A 22,245-nucleotide genomic window follows, 5' to 3' on the forward strand; every position below is an offset into this window, starting at 1 on the left:
GAGGCTACTGATTCTGTGAAAACAAGATATAGTATTTAAATATAAATTTAATTTAATAGCATTCGAATGGAACAAGGATGGTGCAGGCAGGCCGCTGTTCAGAAGAACAGCCATTCTGACTCCATTTCAATGAACTGAACTAAAAACAAACAAACAACATAACAGAAATCAAAAGAAACATAGAGCTCTCAGACCCGGAAATATGAAATAACCAATAATTTATAATTTTGCAGCAACTCGGGTATTAATTAGGATCAACCAACTGATTCACAGAACTACTGGAACCTATGTTAAAATAAATTTTATTGTGGCAATATAATCATTTAAGGACTGGGGTGGTATTGTCTTAAAGAATGCCAAATACATAACGTTTATAAGCAAACATTTAAGTATTAGCAATTTTGTTATTTTGAAAATGAAATGTTATAAGCAATTTAAATATTTTATACCCTTATATACTTCTGCAAGTAGGACTTTAGGATAAATTTCTAACAGTAAAATTTCTGCATAAAAGATATATGACATTTTTTATTGACATTGACACATTTCCTCCAATATGTTTCACCGTTTTATATTAGAGAATATGTGTTTAATCGCATCCTTTCCAGAGCTGTGTTTTATCAAGGCTACCTTAAACATTTAAAAATTAGACATCTCTCTTTCTTCTTCTCCCCAGATATATCCTACTCCTTGTAGCATGCATATTTTCCCAAACTTCACTATCATTCTGTCAACACTATCTCATCCCAAATGTTATCCTTGGTATTTTAATTGGAATTACATAACACTACGGACAAATATGTCCAAATACTATTTATGCCAACGATAATCACAATATTTTTCTTTTATTATATTCGGTATCGTATTTCTTCGGGTGTGTTATGTTTAGAGTGCCCATGCCTGTCACCACACCAAGCACAAAACAGCGAGGAAATATTTGTGATTGTGGCAAAGTGCTCCGTACACCTGCCCGGCGATCATAAAAGATGAAACCGACCAAGTATAGTGATAGCCAAAGAAATTCCTTGTGATAAAAACATGAAACTTATTTTCCATTATATCTTAGTTGTGAAAAGCAAGAAACTTTAACATAAAGTGATTAAATATCAAGACAACGTACTCTCCTAGTAAGCAACCCTTTCAAAAGTATTTCGAAAATATTGTAAACACTTCGAATGCGATCTCTTTGGTATTCTTCTCCCTATTGGGCTTCAGCTCCCAGGAGACGTGGCTCGCCCCGCAGCCCTCACAGTCTCTCTGTCCTCCTCTGTTGGACGTCGGCATGGCCGCCGAGCTCCATGACAGTCCCGTTAGTAGGAGAGGTTCTCTGCTGGAGGCACAGCCCAGCCGACACCCACGGGTTCCTCCCCGCTCGACAGCGGCGAGGAAGCTGAGATCTGCTTCTCCTCGCAATGCTTGGTTAAGACCAAGACTAGGTTAGAGTTAAGGAAGATGTCCTTCAAATAGGAAAAAAACATCTCTGTGTCATTGGCTAAGCGCACAGAAATTCCACGTCGAATTTTTGGGAGAGATTTCAGCTGTGGATAAAATGTAACTTTACCTTCTATTGAGAGAAATTATTCTACTTACAGAAAATATATGCATTTACAGAATCTATATATATATGCTCAAATTTCCTCGGGGTGTTAATTCAGATGGAATTCATTTAGGGCAAAAAAAAGAATATGTTACGTAATGTTATGACATAAGAGGGATTCTCCATTTTGTACATTAATAACGGTTAGAATATGTTTAGGTCTGCAGAAACAACCAATACAACTAGGTGGCAATAATATTCTTTTTTTTCCCATTTTTTTCAGTATTCTAAAATTCTTTCTTAAATTTGCCCTTGAGTAGTCTAAATCGATCAACTTAATTTATTTACGTATTTAAAAATAATATTTGCAAATCTCAAGCCCGTGTCCTAAATCTCACATATGAACTTTACCTGCAAATGCACCTCACGAACGTGGCCAGTGGATACATTATAGTAAAGACGAAATCTGCACGTCCCGATTCCCGGCTCGGCTATGTTTAAATCACGGCAGGTTGAGATCTCACATCCTAAGAATTCTGATATGGTTGCTCTTCAGACTTTGTCTTTGTTTTTATGTCTACTAGAGGCTGTTGAGAAGGAAAAAAATTAATTTGAAATAAGTCATTTTGTATGACGAGGGAGCAGCTGGTTATTTTCAAGGGTTGCGTTATCGAAGTACACGTAGAAAGTTAATGAATTTAAATCAGTGGTGTTCTGTCTCTCAGTTAAGGCGTTTACCACGTCCACAAGAAGTGGGCAGACATTTGGACTCTAATGCAGCCAGTATCAATAAATTGTAATAAGCCATGTAAAATTATCTGTTTAGTAAAAATACTAATTTTGCTTACATAATTCAGAAAGTTTGCCTGAATGAATTAATCTCCAAATCTCTTAAATTTACTTAATGGTCTGAAATGATAACTTATAAAGTCCCCAGATTTATGGCTATTGTCACTAGAACATACGACCGGTTGATAGTGTAGCCGGCCTTTTCCACTCTCGAGTCACAGTTCCTATGCAATTTAGTTCCTAAAATATAAACAACTGGGTATTTCATTAGTGAAAATGGGCTATAACTTATTTTTTCACTATATCAGTAAAAGTATAAAATGCAAGTTGTAAAATCAGCTTCCAAACTAATAAAATATGAGATCCATGTAGTGCATGGGGACAGCAATTGCTTCTACTGCCAGCTATTCCTTCGGGGTTGTATGAACCATGACTCACAGTAATAGATGTAAAAATTATGCTACAAAATCACATGAATTATTCATTCCTACGGTAATAAATAAGTGTATTTTTTCTTTATCACCTGAATTAAATGAAATGAAAAGTAACTCCTTTCATAATTAGAATCCATTTATTTTAGGCTGGTGTACCATCGACGATCTCCAGAACTGGTAATCCATGTATCAATACGATTTATGAGCAATGAAGCTGTGGGGTCGAGTGTATCTATTTCAAGGAGAAAACTGAGGAATTCTTTCAAAGTTATTTACAAAGAAACAAGTTTGGGGGAAAATTTACAATATACCAAACAGAAAACACTTCAGTGGATTATCCTCAAAAAGAGGAACTCTCTAAGTATTCCTTTGAAACCGCAGGTAAGTAGGAGGCATGACCTGGGTTAGAAGCCACAGCCCTGGTGACGTCCACAAGAGAAGTTCTAAGGTGATGTTCCCGAGTAAATTGGAAAGAGGGGTGCACACGTGGGCCTCCAGCGGAGGAGGGGTGACGTCGCCTTGCCTTAAGTCGACCTGTGGGTTATTACTGTGGACCCCCAGAAAAATAAAACATGCACTTAGCACAGTAGTGGGATGCCTTACTTGGTGAAAATAAATCACGGCGATCGTTTGCCTGATCTGATCTCAGATATTGGAGCATCATCTGTCAATGGTCCCTAACTCTTAACATAATAATCAACCATGTGTCTAGTGAATTGAATATCTCTGGGACAGTGCCAATAGCTGTGTGTAAGTGCCACTGGAAATTTGGATACTTCATTACATACTACAAAGTTTTCCCATCCCTATTGAAATAATGTTAAATTAGCGATTAACTAAATTCAGCAATCTGGAATTATGTGTTTTCTGAGAGTTTCGTATACTATATCTTTTATTATAAAATGGAATTTTCACAGACCTAGGTTGGGAGTTTCAGTAATCCGCTATTGAGCTACCAAGCAACACAAGGTATAGTTCTCAACCTTCTCCGAAGGTTCTGCGGGAAATGGACCAGCACGACCGACCAGCCGGGAAGCGTGAATTGGCTGTGTGGAATACACTGGCTACATTATTAATTTTACTTTGCTGTTCTGTATTGTCTAACTCTGGCTTTGTGTATATGAGAGCGAAACTGGAGTGAGTTACAAAGGGCATCTGAGCTTCGAGAACAAAAAAACGTTTTTGAGTTTTGACAGGGTGAAAGTATATGGCAACCCGCATGAGCTTAGTAGTTAAATCAAATTATTCATGTAACAAAATATAACATAGACTAGGGATTAATTGCTTATTGAGAAAATAAATTCTTTAGAAATCTAAAGTAAGGGTCTGGTACTGCGGGTTAAATTTAAATACATGTGTCTAATGAAACAGGAACCTGAAGGACATATAGGGCTAAAATAAATGCCCCTCATTAAATCGGGACCCTGTCCCTTTTTAATGATATTTTATTTAAATATTACACTTTTGGCATTTTAAACTGATGCAGTTAGATGATGAGCAGAGGTGGTAGGATAGTAGAGTCATTTCAGCCTTCGTCCTTTGCGTTCCTTGAATTAGAACAGTGTTCTGACTTCAGTATATTTATAATAAAAATATATAATATTTGACTATTTTTATTGGGGCTAACCCTTAAGGCCTGTGGGCAATAGTGACACCTACTCATTTGATAAAAGTGATTATACCTCGAACATAGTTGATCGCTAAGTTTTAACAGCCTTTATAACTACAGGACTGTCCATAACACTGTTAAAATATGTGTGTGCAATTGATTTGTTATTTCGGCTTTGTCTTATTATACAGCTATTACACAGAGTGTAAAAGTTGCAAGCACCATCTTTAAAAATTGCTTGCTTCAACATTCTTTCCCCGCAATCCCAACTGCACTCGAAAAACAACAATGTTTCAAACAGGAGCTATTAGAAAAAAACATAACCATTAGAGAAGTTCGGGTTTATGGTATGTTTTTAGCTGAATCTGTGTCTCTAAGACAGATGTGAATGTAGGCCTTAGGCTCAAACGCTGTGTGCTGATTGACAACTTTCATTCTTCATTCTGCAAACATGTATCAAAGACCTGTTGTGGGCTTGTATTCCACTGGGGTGACAAGAATATAAGTACATCAGCGCATTTGAATGAAGTGGTTTATCAGTAATGTGACGGTGTTTGTCTCTGGTTAAGTCTGTGGCTGGCACTGAGTAGATTCTCCACATATGTTTGTTGAATGAATGAATGTAGTGTGTTTAGTGACAAATTCACATGTGGAATTCATCATTTTCATTTTATAGTTGAATAAAAATTTATATTTTATAAAAATCACCTTGAATTTTAGTAATCTTGGAAAAATAAAATTAAACTAAAATAAAAAATATTTATATGAAAACTTATGTTTTAATTGAACTAGTAAAACAAAATTTATTGTTGTTCTTTAAGAAGTTCTTAAAGCCTGACAACAACATCACAGCTACAGAATTCAAGTGAACTGGAGCTTTGACATGATATACCACTAACATCGAAAACAGCATTTCCTCGCTACCTCGCTATTTTAGAAATAGCTTCTACAATTAAATATAGAATGAAGTAAGAATGTTTTGCATCCAACTAGTATATATCTGGTTTGTTTTTAAGTTAAAAAAGTAAACTAAAATTATGCAGAAAGAAATACTACTTATTACTCTGCAGCCATATGAAAGATTATGAGACCGATTGTTCCTTGCTACCCATCTTTGTTTGTCTTGATACTCACCTTTATTCACCGAGTAAAGGTGAGTAATGAATTCGTTATTGCTAAGAAACATATAATGCATTAAAATACATGATTAAACAATTCATCTGTATTTCTATTTGTAATGCAACTCTTAGTCCAATTTTAATTGCTTCTAAACCTTAAGTAAAAAAAAAAATGTTCCAGACGCTCTTTTATTTCAAGTCACCGATAACATGAATACTTAGCATAAATGTTAGTCATTCAATGACAAACAAAACAGAGAAGTGTTCTGTCAAATCACAGTTATAATCAGTGTCTATCACTGCCTCTGTAAAAGCTTTTAAATAAATGAATATTTATCATTTGTGATTTCGGGGGCTAACCGTTTGAGAAAACATATTTGGATATTAGAATGCATGGACGACCTTTCACACAGCTGTTTTTACTGAACTAGCTGCCTGAGCACTTTCAGTTCCTAACTTCAAAGCTCTAATCCAGCTTAGAGCCAGTTGTAGTAAGTATAAAAATAAAAATTCTTTCAAATTTAAGTAATATAAAAACTCTTCAAATATATCGAGCTTAGGTCCTATTGAGCTTTGCCTTCATTTCATAATTTGGTCCAATAATTTCACAAAAACAAAAATACTTTTGATACCTTAGACAATACATTTCCTAATAGTCAATAACCATGGGATGCTTTAACCGGACACCGCACAACTGAGAGCTGCTCAGATACAGATGTGCGAATCCAAGTCCACAAGCATACACACAGTCAAGGTCAGGTGTGGTGCTGGCGTACCTCAAAGTTCTTAAGAGATGAATTTCTAACACTGAGTAATAAATTACTTGTAGAAAACTGTGTGACACTTAAAGACACCAGCTGGTGAAGAGTCCTTTTATCAATTGTGAAGAATTCTTTTATCAAATGAATAAATCTCTTGCACTGCATCTTTTTTGCAAATGAATAAATCCTTTTATCAAATGAATAGATCCTTTTATCAAATGAATAAAGCTCTTGCACTACATCTCTTCTGTAAAGGTGATATTTGCTAGATGATGAATATTTAAAGACGGAGATAGGTATCTTAAAGAGCAGGACTGAGTGTTTCAATGATCTGGACCATGTTCACTACATCACAGCAAAATTCTCATTAGTAAACTCTGATGAACCTGATGAAGGCAAAAGTTATGGTCAGAAAGTGGCTCCCAGGGGATAAATGAGGCCTCCAAGATTTGCTTCTTTTTCTTTCTTATATTAGAAGAAACATCGACAAGTGGGAGGGTGGATGATGTATCCCAGAACCCTCTCCTGGAAAAAAAGTAAAATTTAACATTAGAAAAGAATAGACATTTTATTACGTTTGCCCTATGAGTTACTATTTATTTAAATTTAGGTTATTTACTGTGGTCTGCTGATCTTAAGGCAAATTTGCAAAACAGTTTCAAACACAATTATTTGATCAAATATTAAAATAATCCAAAATATTTACCACAGTGGGCTTGGTGTTTGCTCTCTTTAGCTCAGTTTACCATTCATCTCTATCCCTTTTGCATATGTTTATACTTTTACCTTGAAAGATTTATTTAAATCAATGAGACCACACTATTTTAAAACTTATGCTGAAGACTTAAAATATTAGCATTATATAAAGTTAGGTAATCCTATATATGCTCCATAGAAATTCAGTAAATATTTATTAAAATGGAAATGTGAGTTGAACTTTGGTTCAAGATATCGGGAAACATAATAAGAATAGCAGGAAAAAATAAGTTTAATCAGCTCAAGACTTCCCCGACCTTCATTTTGATACTGCCAACTCAGGTGGGCCAAAATGACCCTGAATCATGTGACTTTAAAGCCTGCGTAAAATAAAAATATTGAATGGAGTTATATCCATTGTTAAAAATTTGTTATTCATCTTTTCCTTATTCTTAATATGAAGATTCGATTTGATAATGTTCCAGAATATTTTAAAATATGGCAATTTTGTGTTCGATTAAAAATAATAAAGATTTTTGTCTCTATAATACATGGTGACAGAGTGAGACTTGACCTTGGGCGGTGAGCACACAATGCAATAGACAGAAGATGTATTATTGAATTGTACACTTGAAACCTATATAATTTTATTAATCAATTAATCACCCCAATAAATTTAATTAAAAAGGATTTGACTCAAAATAAAACTAGGTTAAAATACATATAAAAGTTGTAAGGAATAAAAATTTGAAAATTATTAAAGAGCTATTTACGCTTAAATGTTTGCACAAATAGAAAACATGTTCAAATACCAACTACCTAGCATATCAACTATTCTTTTACAATTGCTAAATGTTAAGGATCTGTAGTTGGTTGCATTAAAAAATGTAATTCTAAGCTTTTTTTCTTTACATTTCCTTGAACGGATGGCATTCGCTGTAGCCAAGTGTGCATTTGCTCAAGTAGTGTAGTGCGCAGAGAGAAACTAGCTCCTCTCCAAATCTGAGCTTTGACTTATCTACAACGGTAACCAAGAGAAGGAAAATCAACACTTCATGCATGTTAATAATAAATTGAAAGAGCCCGTAATCCCCAAAGTAAGGCTAATTGAACTATTTATATACTATTTAAAGAGGGGAAATAAAACAATAAATATAAATCATACATTAAGAGGGTATATCCCATAATAGAACACATTATTTTCTAGTACTTCAGAATAATTTGCATTATTATAGCAAAAGCAAAAGCTAATTCTCATTGGATTTATAATATGATATTTTAATCTTAAACTGAACATATATATTTGTAATAACCAATGAAGGTAGTAAGCTTAATTCAAGATATTCTATTTACATGACAATATGTAGATATTACTTAATAGAATCATAGGACAGTCTCATCCCTGTTCATCAAGTGGCCCAGGAAAAGGACATGACAAGGAAAGAGCCCGAATAACGTGGTTTACTTGGCAAAGGCGTGCTGGTGCCTGTCACTGCTCTCCCTTGCCACTTGAGTGTTAAAGGGAAGTATACTAGGTCTTAGCTGCGCAGATGTCCATCTTTGAACCAAGAGCTGTTCCAGGCAACAAAGGAAAATTAAAATAGCAAATGTATTATTGTCTTCGGAAAAGTAGATAAAAGTAGAATTGATGAATAAGAGAGATCAAAGGAACTGCAAGACATTTCTTACAATAATAAAGCATTAGCCAAGTTAAGGAAATAATGAAAAGTCTGGAACTTATTATTAGAAGCTCTTAAGAGCTAAATCAGCACTTTCTAAAATAAAATTTGTTTGCTCTGAGAACACACGGAATCTAGGGTCTCCCCAATATATTCTCGAGATATAAATTAGCATCCTTCATACAAGAGTCAGAGGTTATTAGAAGTGACTATGATCACTTCATGTCCTGTTCACTTTGAATATATTTAATTCTTTACTGAGTTTTTTTCTTTATTGTCTCATTGAAAGCAGCTTTTCTTATCTCGCAAGTTTTAAACATTCTATCTTTTATCTTGACCTGATTCTTTCTGCCACATAAAAAACAATATTTATTAGCTTTACGTATTCAATTTACGTTAGCTCTTTTATTTTTATGTATGTGGCCAGTAATCCTGCTAAATGAAATAAGTCAGACATACGAATAATATGGTTTCACTCACACGTGAAATATAAAACGAAAGCGACAAATGAACGAGACAAAAACTGAGACACAGACAACGGTTTAGTGGTTACCAGAGTGGGTGGGGGGAGGGAGATAAGGGTGAAGGGGGCAGATATATGGTGACGAAGGAAGATTTGACTTTTGGTGGTGAACGCACAACGCAATATACAGATGATGTATCATTGAATTGTACGCTTGAAACCTACATAATTTCATTAATCAATGTCACCCCAATAAATTTAATATAAAAATTAAAAAATCAAAAGTTAACGTGATTTCAGGAGGTCAAATTCAAAATAGGAAAGTAAGAGTTAGAATATTGTACTTTAAATGCAATAGAACTGGAATAAGATTGACTAGAATATATTTGAATTCTATTTAGTTTTTGACTTGCCAAAACAAGATAATAAAAACCTTCATAAAAATGTACTAAAATAATTTCATACTTTGAACATCTTATCTGTACTTTTTATTAGTTATTATACATCAGTCAACTGTGTTTCAATAACATGAGCCCTGGAGTTAGCTTTAACACCATGAAAGGGGGCAGATGCTGAATAGTAATCGTATTGCTTGAAGGAATCACATTTAGGAAAGTCTTTAACGCCACCTCCGACGGGACAACTAACATCATTTTAAGCATGATAATTTTCCATTAGACCAAAAAATATAGATATTTTCTGGAAAATAAGTGAACAGATACCGAGGTTGCTGAACTGTTCTAATTAGCACTGCTACAAACATGTTTTTGCAAGAAAACTGTTCCCTGCAGCTCAGCATTTCATACTTGGCCGCGCTGCCTTTTCTTTGTTCTACAGGATCCTGTGGGGGAAGGAGCATGGAGGAAAGAGATAATTTGAAAGTATTGTCAGTGCTACAAGGGAAATAAATTCGGCTGGAATTGGTTGAGTCGGCGCCGATCAGGCGGCGTGGGTGCGTCCTCGGTGACAGAGCATTGCCCAGGGAACAAAGCCCATCTCCAAGCTGATGCTGATGCCTGGAATGTGTTTCTCCGTTGCAAAGCTGCCGCTGGAATATTTCCTGATGCAGGGAAGAGACTTATCTAATGTCACATTCAAGAGATCAATTTTCCTATGGTAGAAAACAGCCACCAAGCTGCCTAGTTACTCTATGGTTAGCTGAACCTGTAGCATTAGTTTACTGTAAGTCGACGAGATCTTTGTTACTCCAAGTGAGCTGATTTAAAAGAAAGTGCCTGACAGTACTGAAGACCGAGAAAAGCTCCGGGTGGCAGAAAGTTATATCTCCACATCTATGTCTGTCTCTATGTCTTTGCCTATATTATCTCCAGCTCCAGGTCCATATCCATCTATATCACCATCTCCATCTATACCTACATCTTCATCTATCTATATGCAGATAGAGATACAGTGCTAGACAGATGTCCTGTACATCCCGAAGAGTCATTATTGCATCAGGCATGCTTTTTCTGAGAAAATAAGAGAGGAGAAAAAAAAAACAAACCAAAGCCCATTTCTATAGGCTTTTTTTTTTTTTTTTTTCAGTGAATGGGACGTGATCTCAATTCAGAGCCACTTCTCAGAATCTTCACCGAGGATGTGGTTTCAGGGGACCTGCTATGGATACCGGACACTCTCAGCCCCAGTTGTCTGATTAAGAAGACGGGGCTGAGGCACAGCCAGGTCCCCAGGAGTGTAAGGAGCCGAGTCTGTGTGAATTCGTGGGACTCAGGACAAAAGCAGAAAGAGGGAAAGTGGTCGTCAAGAATGACTGTACTCACGTGTGCAAACCCGGATTTCTACAAATCTAGAGGCGGAGTTGGCTCAGCCTGACTCCACGCTCCCTTTCACAGACGTTTTATTCCTGGTCGGTTGTGAACCACGCATGCCCTTCCCTTCGCTCTGGCCTGGATTAATCCGATGAAGAGATAAATACTGCAGTTTCTTCAGTGCAAATATTTTATAATTTTCTCAACTCGTTATCGTATTTGCCATTAACAGAGTTTTATCCATAGAACTGATGAAAATGATAATATGAAAATCATATCTGCCACATTGGGGCGACACTCTCCCCAGACACCGTGCTGGGTGATTTGCATACATTTACTGTGCTCTTCTTAACAGCAGTTTTAGGGAGGTATTCATGTCCCCATTTTAAACAGCAAGGGTTAGGCAGTAAAGTGATTGTCAAATTTCTTTATGCATTTTACCAATATGTATTACATTTATTTTTGGTAAAGAAGGAATTTAGTAGGAAACAAATTTTTCCTATTTCCCTTCATGAGGTTTCCATTTTTGTTTTGATCAGGAGACAGAAATGACTTATTAAATTATAATAAAATTTACAGAGGAAATAAAATGGGGTTCAAATAAAGAACGACGAGAGCAGCTACACGAAACGATCACGTTTAAAGGAACTAATAAATAGATAACTAAAGGGATCAATGTGGAATCTGGGGGCAAGGACATGGCAGGCAACGTTAATAGCATGTGCAAAGGCCCTGGCCTGGACAAACGTGCGATGAATTCAAGGAACAGAAAGACCCAGAGTGGGTGAGGGCGAGGGGCAGCGCGTGACAATTAGCTGGTGGGCAGGCGTGAGATCAGGCAGGGCCCTCGCGGCTGGAAAAGTATTTCAACTTGCTGGAGGCCTTTCATTAGGATTAAGAGGGCCAGGGAGCAGTCCCTACAGAGTGGTTTCATTTAGCAGGTGGGTAAGGAGAACAACAAAGAATCAGAAAGCAGGAGAAGGAGGCGGTGCCGTGGCCAGAGGCCGCGCTCTGTTGAGGAGGAGAGGGCGGCCATCTCTGGAACACTGCGCTGAGGTCACATAATATGAAGACGAAAAGTTCCATCACGGAAAGCGCTGATTTTCTTGAAGTTACGGAGGAGTCGGGGTGTGGAGGAGGTGAGGTACCAGCAACTATCAGTAGGCTGGGGCCCTTCTCACAGCCCTGCAGGGAGCCACGCCCCATCTTACCAGTTGCTTTTGGGGGTCACACCTGGTGCTGTGGAGAACTGGGGTCCCGGGAAGAGGAATCCAAGATGAAGTGAGGAGGAAAAAAGGCATTTGGGGGTTTAAAGTTCCACCTTCCAATCTTAAACTAAAGGAATTATTTCTCTGAGGAAAATAGAACCAGTAAGAAAAAAAGAGCTAGCTTACTTCTCCACCTTCGGCATAATCATTGTTTTTTATTTTTCTTCACTAGTGGATCATTTCCATTAACCAACACACACTGTGATGTTCGCTATTAATTTGTTCTTACTCTTGACCTCACATAAACTTCTAGTTTCCTCCACATCTTTCTACTTCTCTTTGGGAAAATGTCTTAACTGTGTCACACGCTCCCGATTTTCCCGCCTCCCCGCATCTCCCAACCCTCCTCTTCTTCCCCTTCTGTTCCTCTAAATTTGAATGGTCCAGTTCAGCAGCCACTAACTACATGTCCTAATCAGATTTAACGTAACTGAAACAAACATAATTAAAATTGTTTCCATAAGTCACCCATGAGTCACTTTTAAGGTGCTTAATAACCACACGTGCCTGATGGCTGCTGTACTGAACACGTCTGTTACCACGCAAAGTTCTACTGAACAGCCTAGAACATACCCTACGCAAGCCTTCGCTTGTGGGTCTGGTAAACACTCCACAACTAATACATCAAAAATCAGAATTCTTTTTACCTACTTCAATCCTATTCTAATTATCCTCGCCCCAGTAAATGAACCAGCAGTGACCCCGTTACTCAAGCACAAAAGGTAGGTGTTAATTTTGCTTCAGTTTTCCTCATTACCACCTGAAATTAAATCTATGAGCCAGTCCTATGAGCTTTACCTTAAAACATGTCCAACATTCAACGGCATCTTACTGCCTCTATGGCCGAAATTCTAGACTGATCTAACATCATTCTCACCCACTAAAATGCTCATTTATATTCATCCTTTTTGCTCTTCCATTCCACATTCAATTTTACACAGAGAAACTGAATGACCTTTTAAAAACATAAATCAGACAACGTCGTTTGCTTTTTCAAAACCCTCTAATGGTGTGCTAGTATATTTGGAATGCAATCCAAATTCTTACACAGCTTATAGAGCATGCATGTAATTATCCCTCCTTCATCTCAGACACCTCATGCTACGCGCCGCTCCTTCCCGCTGCCACCCTGTGGCCCCACTGAGGCCTCCCTGGCTCCCTCGTTGGTCCCTCTGACGCTTTCCTGGCTGTTCCCACAATCTGAACTCTCTCCCCAAGATCACCAGTCAGTTGATTCTTTCACTTCAGTTGGGCCTCTTTTTAAAGTGTTTCTTCAGAGTGGTCTTCCACAAAGACGCTGTGTAGAACAGCCTTCCCTCAGTCCTGGTGGTTTCTGATCAAGTTACCTGCTTTATTGTTCTTCTCAGCCCTCCTCTCTGCCATAGGTTACACCTCCTCATTTGCTGTCTGTCTCTCCAACGGCGATGTCAATTCAGTGAGAGCTGGACTTTTCTCATTCACAGTGTTGGAATATAGTATGTGCTCGATAAATATTTGTGGAATTAGGGAATTTCAGAACTTGAGAAAATGAGACTTTAGTACAAAGAGCATTGCACCTTTGGGATTTAGTAGATCAGGGATAGGAACTAAATGCGTTGTTTTTCTGCCCGATGCTACAACCGAGGGAATGCGATCTGTTTGTCTGGGATCGCTTCGTGTGTCTCATTCTGGAATAAAGGTGCTTTGGGCTCCAGGCTGTGTAAGAAATGGTGTTCTAAATGGAAGCAATAGGATGTGAGCGTTGTTGTAACTGATAGCTATTATGTCGTATTTCTTACTGGTACCGTAAGACCAAGAACAAAGGTGTAACTGTTCTTGATCACTTTAAGCAAGACCTGATGGGTTTATGCATGAACAATAACTCGTATAGACCTCTCTGTGTTTACTAGAAATTCAGAAACGTGGAAATCTGCTTATGGTTCAGGGAGCTATTTCAAAAAATATTTTATTTTCTAGCGATAATTATAATAACGATGATGTGAATACCTAACTTAAAATATGTATTATTGGTTGTATAATGCAGAGCTTTGCATTTATAAGCAATTAATAGTCAAGTCGGCTATTTAAAATGGTACAAATAATCTAAAACCATGTAATTAGTTGGACTTCTACGTTTTATCATCTATAGGAAAGTTAATTATACCTCTTCATTTCACATATCTTTTATCAGCTGATAAAGAGAAAATGGAGAAGGGAAATTAAATTTTTGTGCATAAGTGATTAATAACAATTATATGAGGAAAATGAGATTTAGGTTTTTATTTATGGTTTCTTCTCTCCTGCTATTTTCACAGTTTCAAAATTCTAAAATAGTTCATTTTCCTTCAATTACATTATTATAAAGGAAAATAGGTTTTGGTAATTATTTTTATCCATGTGACTCATTCTCTAGGTAAAGATACATTTATTTTAAGTCTACCCCCTAAACAAAAAAAAGTAAACAGAACAAAACATGAGAGTATAGTAATTTCAATTCCGTAATTTCAACTTTTGTATTTAAATTTGGAAGATGCTTGGTATTTATTTTCTGGAATGCTTATTCAATATTATGAACTTTTATTCTGTATCAGAAAAATCACTCGTTTAGTTTAGAACTACTTTAATATATGATTTTGAAGCTCTACCACATAATAAAACTTGGGGAAAATAATCCATTTAATATATTTTTACTGGACGTGGTTCCATAGTGTAGCAGTTAGCACGTCTGCTTTACATGCAGACGGTCCTGGGTTCACGCCCCAGTGGAGCCACAGTCCATGGTCTATGGCTATGCCACCCTGAACAAGCCTAATCTCATCTGATCTTGGAAACTAAGCAGGGTCGGGCCTGGTTAGTACTTGGATGGGAGACCACCTAGGAAGACCAGGTGCTGTAGGCATAAATAATAATAAATAATAATATATATATATATATTTTTTTTTTACTGAGAAGATAGAAATTAAAACGCAGAGCCAGAAACATTTCAGATTTGAAATTTAAGATTGGAAAGTGAGGCTGTTTGTTTTTTTCCTGAAGGCCATGTTTAGGGCTTCAACATGCTGACAGATGACTTGCTGCCATAGTTGTGGGTTCTCAGTGTTCCTCCCCAGAATTACACATCTTGAATTGCACCAGGAGTTTATGACCCCCCTGTTTCGGTCTTTGTTTTTAGCTGTACTGTGCTTGGAGAACAGTTATTAGGGTCCAGGATCTGAATCTTGAGCATCTTTTCCTTGCCAGCCATGGTAGCAATTGGAACAACCCTCTAGCTGCTTAGCCCTTTCATTTTAGCTTTAAAAACTCAGCTATGATTTAAGCTAAGAAGTACAGAAATCAAGCACTTTGAGAACCACATAGTATGAACTCCATGGTAAAGCTTTTCTCCTCCTTAATCTTACGTGAAATGCATAAAGCTCACAAATGCATAAAGAGTTTTATGGTTTTTATAAGCCAAGCAGCGTGGTGCATTGGGAAGAGGTCTAAAGGGATGTCGGGGCCCCTGGGGTCCGGTTCCCTTCCCGGGTAACATGTTTAGCCTCTTTTACCATGAACTTTCACGTGAGAAAAATGAAGGGGATGAGAAGAGTTCTTCAAAGGTTGTGGTGATTTGGGGGGCGTCTATTCTGTATATTTATCTGAGCTTGAGCATGTGTTTGCATTATTAGGAACATATATGGTGGAAAGAAGAAAAAAACATAACAAAGAAAATGTTCCTGTGAAACAAGAATGTATCTCACACTTGGAAAGGGACAAATGATGACACGAATGTCCTATTGAGTTCACACGTGCTCTGCAAGTCTGCTTGAGTCTCATCTGAAATATATTGTGACAGTTAAGTTGGCCAACAATCCTCAGCCTATACACCTTCCAACGTTAGAATTTCATCTGCAAAAATGGATGTGATGCTGTGATTTCATAATCTGTAAGAAGTGAACCAGTCTTCTAACTAATTTAACAATCTTATTTAGACATCCCTTTCAAAATCGACTATACAAATCTCCATTCTTCATATGCTTTTCAAATAGCTTCTTAATCTATTTGTTGGTTTATTCATTAACGAGTTAAGTAAAATATTGACAGGTACAGACAAAGTTGCTTGAGAACTGCACTATAATATTCTTGATCCACTTGGCACTAAATAACATTTAAATTCCAGTTCATCAAATAAATTACTATATCTCTGTCGAAGTCTTCACCGATATCATTTATTCTCCCCCTAAGTTCATTGAGCATCCTTATTATCAGTGTTTTAGACTCTGCCTCTGGTAGGTTGCTTGCTCCATTTCATTTTGTGTTTTTTTTCTGGAGTTTTCTTCCGTTGTTTTATTTGCAACATGTTTCTTTGTTTTCTCACTTTAGTTTCCTCTCTGTTTGTTTCTAAGTATTAGGAAGATTTGTTAGGTCTCCCAGCCTTGACCAGATGGCCTTATGTAGTATGTGTCCTGTGTGGCCCAGTGGCACAGTCTCCCTAATCACCTGCACTGGAGGCCCTTGGTGTGTTCCTTGTGTGGTTGTGTGTGTTCTCCCTTTGTAGCTAAGCCTTGAATGCTGTTAGCATGTCAGCGAATAGGAATGACTCTCCAGCTGACTGGCTGTGGGGATTGGCCATGCCCACAGTATGAACCGCTGTGTGAACTGACCCCGTGGGGTGGGATTTTCCCCAGCAGTCTCATGTATCTGTTGAAACAACTCTTTGGGTGTCCCACTTATGGGACTAGACAGGTGGTACTCTGCTCTGGTCTGATGCCAGCCTTCAGAAGTGTTGGTTCTGTGGCACCTTGGGAGGGGCTCTTGTGTAGGCCAAGTTCATGCACTACCTTTGATTGCTCGGGGCTATTTGGTAGGAGCTACAAAGCAATCTGCAGATGATTGCTCTCTTTGCTGGATCTGGAAGCAAGTGGGAGAGACCATGCTGTGACCTGAGGCTGGGTACTTGCAGTGCCACACCTGGGGTGGCCCAGCAAAAAGTAGTGCCCTCCAAAGCCTGGGGCTGCCTGCCAGCTGCTCATATGACTCCATAGCTGGAAGAGCCTTTGCATGGTATGCAAGTTGGGTGGGTAGGGACCCAAAAAGTCACAGGGGTAAAACAAATGAATTTCACCTAGCTAGTGTAAAGTCAGATTTCATGCCAGTGCTGAATCTGAGGCTTCCTTTAAAGTCTCAGATCATAGCAAAGTCAGCCACTGTCCTCCTCAGACCCTCAGACCCCCGTGATCAGCCCAAAAGACATTGCACCTTGAACTGGTGCCCTTGGCTCACCACCAAAATTCTCCTCAAAAATGTGTGGTGCATGTGTGGGCCACGTGAGCTGGACCTGCCAATAAATATATGGCATAGGGAAGCCAAAGAGAGAGGCTGGCTGCCTGGCAATGGACCAAGATGGGTAATTTGTTGGCTGGGTGGGGCTGGGTCCCAGAGAAACACAGGGTGAAGCGGGAAGATCTCACCGGCCAATACCGATTCAGAATTGACCATGTGGCGGGGAGGACATTGGCAGGGAGGACATAGGCAGGACGTGCCCATCTGTGAACTGCACAGTAGGGGGGCTGATAAAGGAGCAATGGCAGCTGTCCCTGCAGTCCTTGCTCTGGCACCATGTAACTCAGTCCCTCCCCAGCCACTGACCCACAGCCAGAGCCCAGAATGAGTGTCTACAGGTGAATCTGTGCACGGGCCCTTTAAGGGGACATCTGGGTTTTCAGGTTTCTCTTTCTCACCCAGATGGCCAGAGTCCCCATTGATTTTTACAGTCAGGTTTTGTGGGAACTCCTCGTCTCAGGACTGGAACCCCGGGCTGGGAAGTCCCTGTTTGGGCCTTGGGCCCCTCACTCCTTCAAGAGACCTCTGCAGCCATGCTCTCCCTCCAGATTTTCCATTTCCAGTGGGGTTGCGGGACCAATTCGCTTCATGTCTCCTCTCCTCCTAATGGTCTCGATGTGGCTTTTTCTTTATATCCTCAGATATATGTGATATGATCAGCTAGACTGCAGTTGGTTCTCCAAGTTGTTCGTTTTATAATTTGGTTGAAATTTTATGTGGTCATGTAAAGAGGCAAACCCTGCTTTTACTTAGCCCGCCATCTTGACTGGAACTTTCAGTTGTTTTCATTTTCTTACTTCAAAAATCTCCCAAATAATATTTCTCTAAATATTCTTTCCCCATTCATAGATACTATCTGCATGGGCTACGACTTTAGAAATGTTTTATTATTTTGTACTTGTTTCCGTATTCTATATTTCCAAATATATTGCAAAGCTTTTAATTCAGGATGCTACATTTAGCCTTCTCATTACCTAGTGCAGTGCACTTTGCAGAGTGGTCATTCATTGTATGACTACATGACACACCAATGAATTCATATAACCCAAGCCCAACATGTCAAGCTAACGTCAGGGGTTTTACACATTCTCACTAAAAAATAGGGTGACTTTTGTTTTCTAAGTCCTCTTCCATTTTCTTTCTGATCAATTTTCAATACATTGTATCCTCCCAATTCCCAGGTACTATTTTCTGAGGCTAAGACTTAGTGAAAATTACGCTTCTCTGAATAGAGGTAATTTATTGTGCCTAAAGCAGCATGATTAACTGTGGAATGCTCTGCTTCTTCTTCAGTTGGTTGATTTGTTTAGTTTTCCGATGCTGAAGAATCGTGCCGGCAAGCAAACTTTAGGGAGAGTGCGCATCATGCTTCTCTATTTGTTGGTTTCTCCTGACTCATCAGAATTGGGTATTTTCCTGTAATTCTGCTGCAGGCTCAGAGCAGATCAACATTCCTTAGGTTTCCTATTTCACATTGGCAATTTACTAATACGTTCAAAAACTTACTCTGTTACTTTAACAATGAATACAAATTATTGCTGTGCCAACATTTGTGGTTCTAAAGTTTCTAAAAACTTGATAAATGTCTTCTGTGACTGTTATGCCTCTCTAGTTCTAGAGCACAGTGTGGCCAACAAAGCTGTTAAACACTCTCACACTTTGTAGCTTAGCTGAAAGCAGCGGTCTGATTTTGCAAGGAAAACCCAGAAGGCACATCACATCAGATGGTAAACAAGGGCTGGCTGAAATCATTCAAATAATTCTTAATGATAAAGTTAGAAGCAAAACTGCTGAGCTGATCTCTCAAAGCAGATTTCTAAGTCACAAAACGCACAGGATTAGCACGGAGAAGTCCTAGGATGCTATTGTGCAAATGTGGCAGCTCAGAGCTTGAAATTCATGCTAATGTGGATTCACAGAGAAACTTACTTATTTGGAGAGTTTTTTTCAAACTGTCAACTGTGTTTCTTTATAGTATGAACAAAGGCACTGTCAGAACCCCACGGACATGAGAACATCCCCTCCTCTAGATGAGCCTGAGCAGCTAGCACCAGCCAAGGAGAGATGACGGTTCCCACTCCCCAGATAATCCCACAGCTGCCAGTTTAATAGAGAGTTCATGGAAGCCAAATCTTTAAGCAAAAAGCCATAAAGTCAATCTATTTTCTAATCCAAGGAACCAATAGCATTTCAAATATCAGTGAATATTCCTGCCTGAAGAAAACGCTTTCTCCTTTTCTTCCTTCTCCTCTGCTGACAAGCTGAGAACCCAGACTTGACCACCGTGAGCTGTCCTTCGTGTTAAGCCGTTGTAAAGGCCCTGACGTTTGGCACGATTATCTGATGGATGGCGTCTTTACGTTTATTATGAGGTGCTGAGAGCAAATCGAATGTGAACGGCACTGATTCTCCCTGATGCTGCTGGGAAAGAGAAGGAAGAGGATGCGTTTCAGCGACTTAAAGGAAACGTCGCAGGCGTGGCCTCCTCTCACACCTCCAAGTTCTCTGCTTGTTTTCTAAGGGTACGGAACACTCACAGTCTTGGTGGAAAGGAGGTCTGCTGTGTGCCGAAATCACAACTTTCACAAGGCAGCTCAGAAAACCGGCCCTTTGTAGAGAGTGTGACTCCCAGTTGCCTGGGGGGGCGGGGCAAATTCTCACACGAGCCTCTATGTCGCAGGTTTCCCAGAGCAAAGGAGCACCTTGAAATATGCTCCTGGCAAGTGCACAGAACTGACATTTTTATGGCACAGAGCAGAGTGACATAATTTTGGACCCTTTCTATGTACTTAAACTCAGAAGCAAGGAGGTAATTCTGGATAATGTTATGTCACAAAGTTATGGCCGGAAGAATATTAGAGATAATTTTGTGCCATTTTAATAGAATAGAGAATTGAAATCTCTGGGTTCTGGGGGACTTTTCCATGGTCAGACTATCAGGGATTGTTGAGACTGGTATCTAGTATCCTGATCCCAAGCCAGGGCCTTGGCCATGCTGTATGCTTTTCTTGGTCCAGAAGATAGTCTAGTGTGATTTAAGGAAAAAAGTCTATCTCAAAGATGCTCGTCTCTTGAAGCTGCCCACTGCTTAAGTCAGGCACCCATAGAATTCTCTCCACAGTGGTTTTTGGGTCCTGGAGGTGAGAGTTGACAGAGCTTTAGCGTGGGTCCTAGGCAGCCCCGTCTCACGCTTGCCTGATCTGCACCAACGATGCTGACAGTCCTTGGCCTCCACTCGTCTTTGTGATGTGAGAGGAATCAGAATTAGGCTTCTCGCTAGCATGTTACTTCCTCGTGCATAGATCTGTACCAAATCCCTGTGCCTCCTGAGTAAAGTGGTAAATGTCTTAAGCTGATTTTTAAAAGTCCTCTAGTCTAAAAGACCTCTCCGCATACTTTCTTCAATTAATTCTTTTTTAAGAAACTGGTTGTCGTTTTGCCACATCTTACTTACTTTCCACATTCTTCTCTTTGGAAGTCCTGTAAAATAATAAGAATGTATAGTACAAAAAGACAAACAGGCAGATAGAAGGGTGGAGAGAGGAAGAGAGAGAGAGAAAGAAAAGAATCTATACCTATATCTATCTATCATCTGTCCGTTGTCCGTCTGTCTGTCTGTCTGTCTGTCTGTCTGTCTGTCTGTCTATCTATCTATCTATCTATCTATCTATCTATCTATCTATCTATCTATATCTATCATCTAGATTTCTATCTATCATCTATCTTTCTATTGAGGGGGAAGCTAAAAGCTGCTGTAAAGATGTGATATGATACATTCTGACATAGAGTCTGGTAGGTACATTTTTTTCCTATTTCTCATATGCTCATAAGAGACTATGTCTCTTTGTCTTCGATAATTTCTGCTGAATTTCCACCGTATATTTTCTGATATACATAGAAATTAACACAAAAATGTTATCCCTGGTACTAAGCCCCTTTTGTGTAAGTGATGCATCCAGTTGACTATCATATGTTAAGAGCCATGACTAGGTAGACAAAATTATATAGACGTTCACTTTTTTAATGAATAAATAAATGAATGCCTCCACTGAAGTTATCATCCAGAGGAAAAAAATATGTGATGACCTGCCTAGTTTTTTAAAATTTATGGCACAAACGACAAGTTGATATATTTTTGCAATATTAAGAGATGATTTTGGTATCATGCAAACTGAATATTAAATCAAATGTAACACTGAGTGTTGCTGTGAACATAACATTTAATCCAATGTCTCCCTCTTGGGCTTTGAATTATAAATAATAGCAGCAACAACAGTCTAATCCCTGCTGTATTCTTATATTCCTCTTATTATTATTAAAATTTAATGATGGTAAGAAAACTCATGGTATCTCTTGAGTGATATAAAAGGTCTATTTATTGTGATCATCGCAAAGGCATGAAGTGCTTTAATATTAAAGCTTTGAGAGAAGTAAGAAAAAGGAGATTTCTTATAGATTCTTAATTAGATAATTTCAGACACATACGACAATGAAAGAAATTCAAGCTTAAAACTTAAGCTTCATCTACTGACTGGAGAAAAAGAAAAAATAGCTTCAGAAAATACTCGATGCAGATCAATTCACTGATTAATTTGCTTCTTGTGTTCTGTGTTTCATTTATCCAGTGGATGAGAATCATTGAGATCTCGAGGTTCTACATTACGGTCGTAGCGGCTGAGCATTGCTGGGCCACTGTATTTTTTTCTTTCTTCTAGTCTTTAAATAGCCTTCCAGAAAAGAATAAAGACAACGCAGTGAAGTGCCTGGCAGATGGAAGCACAGATGCAAAGCCGCCACCAAGGAGTCAAGACTTCAGTGGAGATA

The 22,245-nt window shown here is 38.5% G+C and overlaps 1 non-coding gene across 1 annotated transcript; it reads left to right on the forward strand.

Annotated features, from left to right (window-relative positions):
* The first annotated feature begins 14,882 nt into the window (after window positions 1-14,882).
* Window positions 14,883-15,001, forward strand: LOC120592658 (5S ribosomal RNA). Its single transcript, XR_005650186.1, has one exon. It is a non-coding gene; the product is annotated as a 5S ribosomal RNA (ribosomal RNA).
* Window positions 15,002-22,245: the final 7,244 nt, after the last annotated feature.

This window comes from Pteropus medius, unplaced genomic scaffold (genome assembly GCF_902729225.1).
Source record: "Pteropus medius unplaced genomic scaffold, Ma_sr-lr_union100, whole genome shotgun sequence".
NCBI lineage: Eukaryota > Metazoa > Chordata > Mammalia > Chiroptera > Pteropodidae > Pteropus > Pteropus medius.